At 41.3% G+C, this 11,763-nt stretch overlaps 1 long non-coding RNA gene across 1 annotated transcript; it reads left to right on the top strand.

The window, feature by feature from the left end:
* The first annotated feature begins 378 nt into the window (after nucleotides 1-378).
* LOC140731699 (uncharacterized) lies at nucleotides 379-8,169 on the top strand. The gene is made up of 3 exons (XR_012099902.1): nucleotides 379-504; nucleotides 7,626-7,739; nucleotides 8,087-8,169. It is a non-coding gene; the product is annotated as an uncharacterized lncRNA (long non-coding RNA).
* The last annotated feature ends 3,594 nt before the right edge of the window (nucleotides 8,170-11,763 follow it).

Below are 11,763 nucleotides of genomic sequence, written 5' to 3'. Positions count from 1 at the left end.
ATTTGTTGTTTTGCATCTGTGGTAAGATATAAAAATTACTAGAAGTTACAAAAATAAACAAATGATGCAACTGAGGAACAATAAGGTGGTGCTCACAGGTTCATGGACTGTTCAGAAATCTGATGGTAGAGGGGAAGAAGCTGCCCTTAGCACACGATAGAGGCCATTACAAATGGACAATAAATGATCACATTGCCACTGACATCAACACCTTGTGATGAAATAATAAAATAGTCCTCCTATTTGTCCTGTTATCCTCTCGCATGCTGTAAAATTTGTCCCAATTCTGATACAAGATCACTGACACAGACTCTCTATCCACAGGTACTGTTTGACCTGACAAATACTTTTAGCAAATACCAGGAAATCTGCAGATGCTGGAAATTCAAGCAACACACACAAAATGCTGGTGGAACACAGCAGGCCAGGCAGCATCTATAAGGAGAAGCACTGTCAACGTTTCGGGCCGAGACCCTTCCTCAGGACTAACTGAAAGGAAAGATAGTAAGAGATTTGAAAGTAGTGGGGGGAGGGGGAAATGCGAAATGATAGGAGAAGACCGGAGGGGGTGGGATGAAGCTAAGAGCTGGAAAGGTGATTGGTGAAAGTGATACAGAGCTGAAGAAGGGAAAGGATCATGGGACAGGAGGCCTCGGGAGAAAGAAAGGGGGAGGGGGGAGCACCAGAGGGAAATGGAGAACAGGCAGAGTGATGGGCAGAGAGAGAGAAAAAAACAAACAACTAAATATGTCAGGGATGGGGTAAGAAGGGGAGGAGGGGCATTAATGGAAGTTAGAGAAGTCAATGTTCATGCCATCAGGTTGGAGGCTACCCAGCCGGTATATAAGGTGTTGTTCCTCCAACCGGAGTTTGGATTCATTTTGACAGTAGAGGAGGCCATGGATAGACATATGGAAATGGGAATGGGACGTGGAATTAACATGTGTGGCCACTGGGAGATCCTGCTTTCTCTGGCGGACCGAGCGTAGGTGTTCAGCGAAACAGTCTCCCAGTCTGCGTCGGGTCTCACCAATATATAAAAGGCCACACCGGAAGTACCGGACACAGTATACCACACCAGCCAACTCACAGGTGAAGTGTCGCCTCACCTGGAAGGACTGTCTGGAGCCCTGAATGGTGGTGAGAGAGGAAGTGTAAGGGCACGTGTAGCACTTGTTCCATTTACAAGGATAAGTGCCAGGAGGGCACTTTTAGCAATTAAATACTTTTACTTTTAGCAAATACCAAAATACTAAATACTTTTAGCAATTTTAATGCAAACGGAACAGTGCAACACAGGAATAGTCCCTTCAGCTCGTGATGGGCTGAACTAATTAAGCTACTAATTAAATGCCAAACTAAATTAATCCCTTCTGCCTACACAATGTCCATATCCCTCTTCAGTCGGCACATTTATGAGCCTATCTAGAGATTCTTGAACACCTCTTTCGCATTTGCCTCCAACACCACCTAAGGCAGTGTATTTCAGACACTCACTACTCTGTGCAAAAAACAACTTGCCTCACACATCTTTAAACTTATTCCCTCTCACATGCCCTCTAGCATCAAATATTTTGACTCTGGGAAAAAGCTACTGTTTATCAATGCCTCTCATTATCCATCAGGTTTTCCCTTACCCTACACTGCTCCAGAGAAAATAACCCATGTTTGTTTAACCTCTCCTTGTGGCACATACTCTCTAATCCAGGCAGCATCCTGGTAAACATCTTATGCACCCTCTCCAAAGCCTTCACATTCTTCCTTTAATGGGGCAACCAGAACTGAATGTAATACTCCAGATGAGCCTAACCAGAGTTTTATAAAGCTGCAACATAACTTCCTGACCTTTGGGTTCATTACTGTGCCTAACACAGGCAAGCATCCCATCAGCCTTCTTTACCACTCTATCAATCAGTGCAGCCCTAATTTCAAGGAGCTATAGACATGGACCCCAAGGTCTCGCTGTGCATCAACACTGTTAAAGGTCCTGCATTAACAGTACACTGTTTTTTACATTCTGTTTCTATTTGTGATGTTTGTCCCCTTGTCAACACTTCTATAAATTAAAGATGTGTATCAGTTGATTTTTCTACAAGAAGGATTGCAGCCTGTTCATTTTTATACAGAATTATATCCTGTTATCAACTTGTAAATCTTCTATCTTTTCTTGAGTTCATGTATCAAAAATTGCTATCTATCCTCCAAGCATTGACTGACCAAAGCTCTATCCACACTTAGCACAAATAAATATAAAGTCTGCATTCAGTGGATAATTTCTAATATTAGTAAATTGGTTTACAATTGTCACAGGTACTGATGTACAATGAATATAGTTCAGCACACACAAAATGCTGTAAGATCTCAGCAGGTTAGGCAGCAGCTATGGAAATGAATGAGCAGTCAACGTGTCGGGCTGAAACCCTTCTTCAAGATTGGAAAGGAAGGGGGAAGAAGACGTTGATTGGAGGACTGCTTGGCTGCACGCCTCATATTCTGTCTGGATAACATTCAACCTGATGTCATGAACATTGGTTTCTCTAACCTGGTAATTATCCCCCTTCCCTGTTCCCTCTTCTTCTATTCCCCACTCTGGATCTCCTTTTACCTCTTCTCTTCTCCTCACTTGCTTATCACCTTATCACACTTGCTGGTACCACCTCCTCCTTCCCTTTCTCCCATAATTGACTCTCCTCTCTTATCAGGTTCCTTCTTTTCCAGACCTTTAACCTTTCTAGCTATCACCACCCAGTTTCTTACTTTGTTTCCCCCCTCCCCCATGCATCTGGCTTCACCTATCACCTTCCAGCTTGTACTCCTTCCCCTCCCTCACCCTGTTATTCTGGTTTCTCCTCCTTTCCTTTCTAGTCCCGGCCTGAAATATCAACTATTTATTGATTTCCATTGTTGCTGCCTGGCCTGATTTTCATTCTAGAATTAATGAGATGTCCTCCTTCTTCAAAGAAAAGTGGTTTCCTTCCTCCATCATCAATGTTGCCCTCACCCACATCTCTTCCATTTCACACATGTCTACTCTCACCCCATTCACCCGCCACCCCACCTGGGATAGGGTTCCTCTTATCCTCATCTCCAGCCCATCAACCTCTGCGGCCAGCACCTAATTCTCTGTAACTTCTGCCATCTGGAATAGGATCCCACACCAAGCACATCTTTCCCTCCCCCCAATCTCCGCTTTCCATAGGGATCGCTCCTTACACGGCTCCCTTGTCCATTCGTCCCTCTCCACTAATCTCCCTTCTGGCAGTATCCTTGCATGCCATGTTCCACCTATCACCTACTACCTCGTACCTCATCCTCTCCTCCCTCCACCTTCTTACTCTGACTTCTAATTTCTTTTCTCCTGATGAAGAGGCTTGGCCCAAAACATTGACTATTTAATCTTTTCCATAGATGCTGCCTGGCCTGCTGAGTTCCTCCAGCATTTTGTGTGTGTTACTTTGAATTCCAACATCTGCAGATTCTCTCTGGTTTGAGCCTGTGGTGTGTGTTTTTGAGCTTTTGCATCATGGGAGTGAGAATATCTGGGATAGAATGTGTCCTGATTATGTTGATTGCTTTACCAAGTCAGGAAGAAATGTGGACAGAACCTATTAAGGGTAGACTAGTGACCCTAGATGCTACTGAAGCTAATCTCACTATAGGTTAAAGACTAGAAGCCCTTGTGAGGTTAAAAAGAGATATTAACAGTTGATGGCACAAACCTAATTAATAAGAAAGGTGTATGAGATTATTTTGGTGATTTCTGGAAATATGCATAACTAAATACAAATTCTAAAATGCTGGAGGAACTTAGTTGGTCAGGTAGCATCCGCAGAAGGAAAAGGACAAGCAATATTTTGTCCAGATGAGGGGCCTCAACCTGGAAAATTGACTGCCCATTTTCCTCCATGTATTGTTGTCTGAAGAGAGATTAAGCAGAGTGAGGGAGGTTATCTTTTCTCAACAGTATAAAAGACTAAAAGGTTATCACATTGAAACATGCAAGGTTGTTATGGGGCTTGACATGATGGGTGCAGGAATGAAGGAAGGCCTGAAGTGTCCATGCCGGGGGATTTCAGTCTCAACATGGAGTCAATAATCCAGGAACAAGATGAGAAGGAGAATTTCCATCCAGAGGGGTGAATCTTACAATTTTTTCTCCTGGAAAGTATTAGAAGGCTTAGACTCTGGATGTGCTTCTGGTAGAGATCAAAATATATTTAGGTACTAATCAGGATTATGCACAAAAGTGACACTGAGGTAAAAGATCAGCCATGATCTTACTGAATGATGGAGAAGGTAAGAAGGATGTCCTACTCACCCTCAGGTCAAAATTAGTCATAAATACATGTGTCTTATATAATTATTGGCATACAGTGTGGAGTGGGCCTTCCTGGCTCCTCAAGCCTTGCCACCCAGTTTAATCCTAGCCTAATCATGGGACAATTTACAATGCCCGATTACCCTACCAACTGACCTGTCTTTGGACTGTGGGAGGAAACCCATGAGGTCACGGGCAGAACGTACAAACTCCTTACAGACAGCAGCGGGAATTGAACCTGGGTTGATGGCACTGTAAAGCCTTGTGCTAACCACTACCAGACCATGCCACCACCGTTTAGGTATGCAATGAAAAACTTACTTGTAGTTGTATCACAAGTACTTAAGTATATAAGCAACATTCACGAAGAAAATATAAAGTAAACATTAATTAAACACAATTTTTATAAGAACACAGTAAGAACAAATATAATCCATTGTAGAGCAAGTGGTTAAAGTGATCATAATGTTGTTATGCTGAGATAGCGTTTGGGGTTGTCACAGCTGGTTCAAGAAGCGAATGGTTGAAGGGAAGCATCTGGTGGTGTGGGTTTCGGGCTTCTATACCTCCTACCTGATGGTAGCTGTGAGAAGGTGGCATAGCCTAGATGGAGAAAAGCTTTTATGATGGATGCTGCCTTCTCAAGTGATTTTTTTTTGAATTTCTTAGCTTTATGACTGCCAGAAGTTGTTGTGTGTATTCTGTAGTGCCATTTAAACAGTCACACATGTTCGGTAGTGCCATTGGTGGAGTCTTGTTGAAGATAAAGGTGAAGGGAATTGAGTAGAAATATTATCACTGCCTCGGTAAAGCAGCCAGTGTAATCAAAGACTCCACCCACCCAGACATTCTCCCTTCTCCCCTCTCCCCTCAGGCAGAAGATACACAAGCCTGAAAGCATGGCTCAAGGACAGCTTCTATCCCACTGTTATCAGACTTGTGAACAGACCTCTTGTATGATACAATGGACTCATCCTCACAATCTACCTCATTATGATCTTGCCCAGCATAGATGACCTCCACTGTACTTTTTTGATAGCTTTTACACTTTATTCTGTATTGTTATTGTTTTACATTGTTCTACCCAATGCACTGTGTAATTATTTATTCTGTATGAACATATGCAAGACAAGCTTTAAACTGTATCTTGGTACATGTGTAGTAAACCAGAGAAAAACAAAGCTTTCATCTTTGGTTGGCAGCGTTGGAACAATGTGTGAGTACTGGCTTCCAGTCAAACTCATCTGCTCACACTTGGGCACAATGCCTTCAGTGAAGGAGAGGCCAGTGTTTGACCCTGGGGGTACCTGAGCCAAATGCTCCTCCCCAAGTCAACTGTGTGGCACTGGTTCGACTTAGGAGCTATCTATCTATCTATTTAGTTAGTTAGTTAGTTATCTATCTATCTATCTATCTATTTATTTATTCATTTATTTATTTATTATTCCTTTATTCATTCATCTATTTATTTATTCATTCATCTATCTACCTATCTGTCTGTCTATTTGTTTGCTTGTTTATTTAATTATTTATTGGCACTGGGTGGAACAGGCCCTCCTGGCCCTTCGAGCCACGTGGCCCAGCGACCCACCGATTTAACCCTAGCCTAATCATGGGACACCTTACAAAGACCAATTAACTTACTGACTGGTACCTCTTTGGACTGTGGGAGGAAACCGGAGCACCCGGAGGAAACCCACACACAGAGAGGAAGGAATGTATGAACTTGCTTACAGAGGATGTCGAACTTGAACTCTGAACTCCAATGCCCTGAGCTGTAATAGTATCGTGCTAACCACAATGCCACAGAGGTGCCCTTGTGCAGGGTGCAGAGAGGATATTGTCTGGATTGGAGGGCTTTAGTTATAGGGAGTGAATGGACAGGCTGGTCAGGAGTGGAACCTGACGTTATATAAAACTATGTGAAAAATAAATTGGGTAGAGTGCAAGAATATTTTTACCAGTGGCACGATGTCCAAAACATGATGGTAAACATTTTCAATAAGAGAAAAAAGGTTTAGAATGCTCAGAAGAGTAAAGAGAGTGAGTATAATTTGGAATATGCTGTCTGAAGAGAAGTAGAGGCAGTGAAAAGATATATGGATTTTGGAGGCAGTGGAGAGGGAGTTCACCAGTTTGATTCTGGACATGTGGGGGTTAGTCAATCAGCAGAGATTAAGCCCCTTGGAACTGTACTTACTGGAAATTAGAAGAATTAGTGAGGATCTTATGGAAGTATAATAAATTACAACAGGTAAAAGAAGATAAAAGAAGGAAAGTTGTTTCCACTGGTGGATGAGGCTACAACTAGGCGACATAACCTCCAGTTTTGGGGGAGTAAATTTAGGGTGGAGATGTGGACGATCTGCTTTTCCCAGAGAATAGTGAACCTGTGGAATCCTCTGCTCTAGGAAGCAGGTAGAGGATACCTTATTAAATATATTTTATACAGTGTATATTAATGAGGTAGCTCATTTTATATATATATAATTTGATGGATTTTTGCACAATAGACTAATTAAGGGTTATGGGTGAAAGGCAGGTGGATAAAGCTGAGTCCACAGCCAGATCAGCCATAAGATTATTGAGTAGTCAGCAGGCTCAATGGGTGGATGACCTGCTCCCACTCCTATTCTTATGTTATTATGTTTTTAGGTATCATTGCATTTAAGAAGCATTTATTAAGGTACTTGACTAGCCAAAGGCTCTGTAGGCTGTCTAATATGGGAATGGGATTGTGGTGAACTACATATACCTGTCTGGACACGCCCCCCCCCCCCCCCCGCTGACTGCTCCTGTGGCTCCTCCCACGGACCCCGGTATAAAGGCGATTGGGGACTCCGCCCCGGCCTCAGTCTCCAGGATGTAGCGTGGTGGTCAATTGCTGCTTGTTCTTTCTTCCAGCCAATAAAAGCCTATATCTTGCCACATGTCTCCAAGAGTTATAGATGGTGCATCAGGGATTAGTATAGGTAGGTATATAGAAGGGCCTGTTCCTGTACTGTACAATAAGAAAATACAATCTTGTATCAGGACACCATGTCAGGGAATTTATGCTGCTTGTTAGGAATCCAAAAGATCTGTCCAACAACATCAAATTATTACATAGATACAGTGTAGATCACCCATATGCCATTACATTTAGCTTGCTTTAAACTGACTGTTGAAGCAGGGAAAGTCTTGAAGCAACCAGCTGCCTGCATTGCCAGAGACAATTATGGGAACAGATTGAATCTAACTTGAAAGAAAGATAAAGGAAAAATATTTATCTAACAGGAGTAAACAACTCACATCATTAAATTGACAGGTCTGAATGCAATAAGATGAAGAAGGCAAATTGTTGGCACTTTCAATGATGTGCTTGTTTGACAGAAATATTCAAGTCTCAGATATTCAACTGAGTGCATGAAGCTGTCTGAGAGTAAGTACATTTTAAACATATTTAAACGATGTATCACTGTGACTCGAAACAAAAGTCAGCCCACAGATTTCCGAATCTCCTTTTTGTTCATTTAGTAGATATGTATTACGTCCATCATAAATAAATGTAGTATCCCACTATTTACCATATTGTGAATTTCATTTCACCAGAGTTTAAATTGGATTATGGATTACGCTGTTGGGGAAGTGATGACAGTGACAAATGCAGATGAACAGAAATGAAATAATTCTGTTAAAATAATAACAGAGGCAATATTGTATGCAACTGGGAGTACTTTGTTATGTTGAAACCTAAATGTCAAATAAACAATTTTTCTCCTTGTTCAGGATACAGACAGGAAGCATCCAGAGTTGGGGACTACACAGGGGAGCAAGAGAGATAATTATTCTCAGAATGAATTAAAGAATAATTGCCCTTCTCAATCTTGATGAAGTCACAATGTGTGTGAAATTAAACAAGATAAAAAGATTGGTGATTATTTTCCTCTTTTCCCATGGTCATAGACTGTATTAACTCTCAAACAACCTTACCCTAAAATGTGTGATTTTGGTAATTAACATCCCTGTTTAGTACTCCTTCCCCTCCCCACATTTCCTTATTCTGGCTTCTTCCCCCTTCCTGCTCAGTCCTGATGAAGGGTCTTGGTCTGAAAGGTTAACTCTTTAGTCGCTGCCTGACTTGCTGCGTTCCTGCAGCATTTTACATGTGGTGATCTCTGTCTGCAGGAGCTTGCTGTGCATAACTACTCGTCAGTAGAATCAGAGAGTAATGCAGAACAGAAATAAGTTCTTAGGCCTTACACCTCTGTGTCCACTGAGCTAACAAGATTGCCTCATATCCCTCGAAATCCTTCCTATCTATCTACTTATCTAAGTCTCCTTTAATCCTGACAATATTCTTGGAACTGAAAACTAAATATTTCAATGCATGTTTATTTAATCACAAGAATTTAAATTCCCTAATTTGTGGCTTTCAAGATCATAGGAAATCAAACTGAAGAAAAAAATACATTGCATATGCTGGAAATCTGCAGTAAAATCAGAGATTGATAGAAGCACATAACATGTCAGGCAGCATCTGTAGGAAGAGAAGCTGAGTTAATGATAGGTCTTCTGTCCAATATCTTTCTTTTATCACAAATGCCCCCTGACTAGCTAAGTGCTTCCAGTATTTTCAGTTTTTATGTCAAATTAATTGATCTGTTAAAACTCTTTATATAAATCTAGTAACTCCTCTATCTAAATAGATGCTCCAAAGGACAGCTTCTATCCTATTGTAATAAAGTCTAATAAATCTTTTGTATGATAAAGATGAACATGTGATCTCATTGCTCTTAAACTTCATTTGTCTACCTGCACTGCACTTTCTCTGTAAATGTAACACTACCATCCATTCAAAACTGATCAATATTCTCTAAGACCTAGGCCTCAATGCCTCTGTGTGCAACTGGATCCTCAATTTCCTTATCTCCAGATCGCAATCAGTTCAGATTGGCAACAATGTCTCCTCCACAATCTTCAACAGCACAGATGCACAATGAGGCTATGTACTTAACCCCCTGCTCTACTCACTTTACACTTATGACTGTGAGGCTGAGTACCGCTCCAATGCCATAATGAAGTTTGCTGATGACAGCACTGCTATTGGCTGAATCAAAGCTGGTGACAAATCAGTATATAGGAGGGAGATTGAAAATCTGGCTGAATGGTGCCATAATAGCAAGCTCTTATTCAATGTCAGCAAAACCAAAGAGCTGATTATTGACTACAGGAGGAGGGAACAGGAGGTTCATGAGCCAGTCTTCATCAGAGGATTAGAGGTGGAGAGGATCAGCATCTTCAAATTCTTCAGCATTATCATTTCAGAGGACTTGACTTGGGTTTAGTATGTAAGTGGCGTTACAAAGAAGGCATGGCAGCATCTCTACTTTCTTAGAAGTTTGTGAAGATTTGGCATGTCATCTAAAACTTTGACAAACTTCTATAGATGCACAATGGAGAGTATCCTGACTGGTTGCAACACCACCTGGTTTGGAAACACCAGTGCCTTGCAATGGAAAAGCCTACAAGAAATAGTGGATATAGCCCAGTCCATCATGGGTAATGCTGACCCATCTGCAAGGAGTGATGTTGCAGGAAAGCAGCATCTATCATCAAGGACTCCCACCATGGTTTCTTCTTGCTGCTGTCATCAGGAAGGAGAGACAGGAGCCTTAATTCCCATATGACCAGAGTGAGGAACAGCTATTTCCCCTCAACTATCAGGCTCTTGAACCAGAGGGGACAACTCCAGTCAATTTCACTCACCCAACACAAAAATGATCCCACAACACATGGACTCACTTTCAATTCATGTGCTCGATATTTATTTTTTATTATTATTTTATTTTTTCTCTCATTTTTTATTTGCAGCTTGTGGTCTTTTGCAGATCAGCTGTCTGTCTTTGTTTTGTGTGGGTTTTCATTGATTTTGATGTGTTTCTTTGTATTTACTGTGAATGCCAGCATGAAAATGAATCTCAGGTAGTATATGGTGATGTATATGTATTTTGATAATAAATTTACTTCAAAATTTTGAACTTTGGTTATTCTTACTCTGTCGTTGCTCTTCTCTTCATGCTACCTGCTGTATAGATGGCTTTCAATGTATCTTGCTGTCTGTGACAACCATGAACAAATTACCCATTACTAAGTCTGCAGATAACTGGTATTGGCAATTAAAACTCTTGAAGTCTGTTGTCAATACCAAGTAAGCACGGCAGGATTGTTAACTTGTCTGGTTGGTCTAGTTGCTCTAACTTTTGAGTTTGTGTTTGATAGCCAGCGTGCAAAATGGTTGGAGTTGTTAATTAACTTTCCTTCAATGTAATGTGATTATGTTTGGTAGAACATCAGGAAACCCTGAAAGTAACTTGTAATCCAACTGTGTTTATTCACATTCCTTAGGAAAGCAATTATTTTATTTAAAGTATTTATTTATTTAGAGAGTAGGTCCTTCAGGCCCTTCGAGCTACACCAACCAGCAACTCCTGACAAGCCTGATATAGCTCGTACCGAATCATGGGACAATTTACAATGACTAATTAATCTACCTGGTGCATCCTTGGACTATGGGAGGGAGTCAGAGGACCCAGAGAAAACTCACACATTCCATGGTGAGGGCATACAGACGATGCCAGGAATGAACTCCGAACTCTGACACCCTGAGGTGTGATAGTGCTGGGCTAACTGCGACACTACCAAGGTGTTCTGAGCTGTCCAGATAGTGCAAGTGACACAAGTATAATTAATCCCAATGTGTGGTGTAAAAGCAAAAGAAAAAGATGTAAGTTTATGCAATTCCGCTTCAGGTATGCACACCATTACTATGTGCGGTCAGGACTATTCCTTTGCTTCTATCATGAACCCCGTAGTCTCTGATTCCCATTATGTTTAAAAATAAACCCAGTGGCCAGTTGTTAAGTACCTCCTGTACCTAATAAAATGGCCACTGGGAGTATGTTCATGGTCTTCTGCTGTTGTGGTCCATCCACTTCAAGATTTTATGCATCGTCGTTCAGTTTGCATAGAAGTTTAATTGCCCCAACCAAACTAGCCAAAATGAGCTTTGCTGATAGCGCGAACGTAACGCAGGAACATTTAGAACCAAAACCATTGTTGATTGCAGAAAACTTCAGGTTTTATAAGCGGAATCAAAAGGAAGGGGAATCCATTTCAGATTACGTGGCTGAAATTAAAAAATTGTCTGAGCATTGTTTTCTAAAGGCAGGATGATGCAACTATCATTAATGAGAATCAGTGGATGTTGTGTACTTGGATTTTCAGAAGGCCTTTGTCAAGGTTTAGTTGGTTCAAAGGGCTCCGTTTATTATGAGAGGATGTATACAATATACAACCTGAAATGCAAGCAAGAGAAAACCTGCAGATGCTGGAAATCCGAGCAACACACACAAAATGCTGGAGGAACTCAGCAGGCCAGGCAACATCTAAGAAAAAAGCACAGT

The sequence above is a fragment of the Hemitrygon akajei genome, chromosome 1 (assembly GCF_048418815.1).
Source record: "Hemitrygon akajei chromosome 1, sHemAka1.3, whole genome shotgun sequence".
Lineage (NCBI taxonomy): Eukaryota > Metazoa > Chordata > Chondrichthyes > Myliobatiformes > Dasyatidae > Hemitrygon > Hemitrygon akajei.
The sequence above is the reverse complement of the archived record's forward strand: the minus strand, read 5'-3'. Positions and strand labels throughout refer to the sequence as shown.